Here is a 236-nt window from a genome sequence, read left to right as displayed (position 1 = left end):
AATGGCAATATGAAGACAATACTTCTGTTATTTTTTATAACTTAGGTATAAAAAATTAACCTGAAATGAAGAGAGATGAAATAAAGATTTGTCATTTCAATAGTGGTATTTCTAACATGAAACAAAATAGTTAGGTCTACAATAAAAAAGGAAAGGAAGAGAAGAATACCTAATGTCATTTGTAATTTTTACTTGAAAGAAGTAATTACTTCATTAGGAAATGAAAAACAGTAGTT

The sequence above is a fragment of the Penaeus monodon genome, chromosome 20 (assembly GCF_015228065.2).
Source record: "Penaeus monodon isolate SGIC_2016 chromosome 20, NSTDA_Pmon_1, whole genome shotgun sequence".
NCBI classification, from domain to species: domain Eukaryota; kingdom Metazoa; phylum Arthropoda; class Malacostraca; order Decapoda; family Penaeidae; genus Penaeus; species Penaeus monodon.
This window is presented reverse-complemented; position numbering follows the sequence as displayed.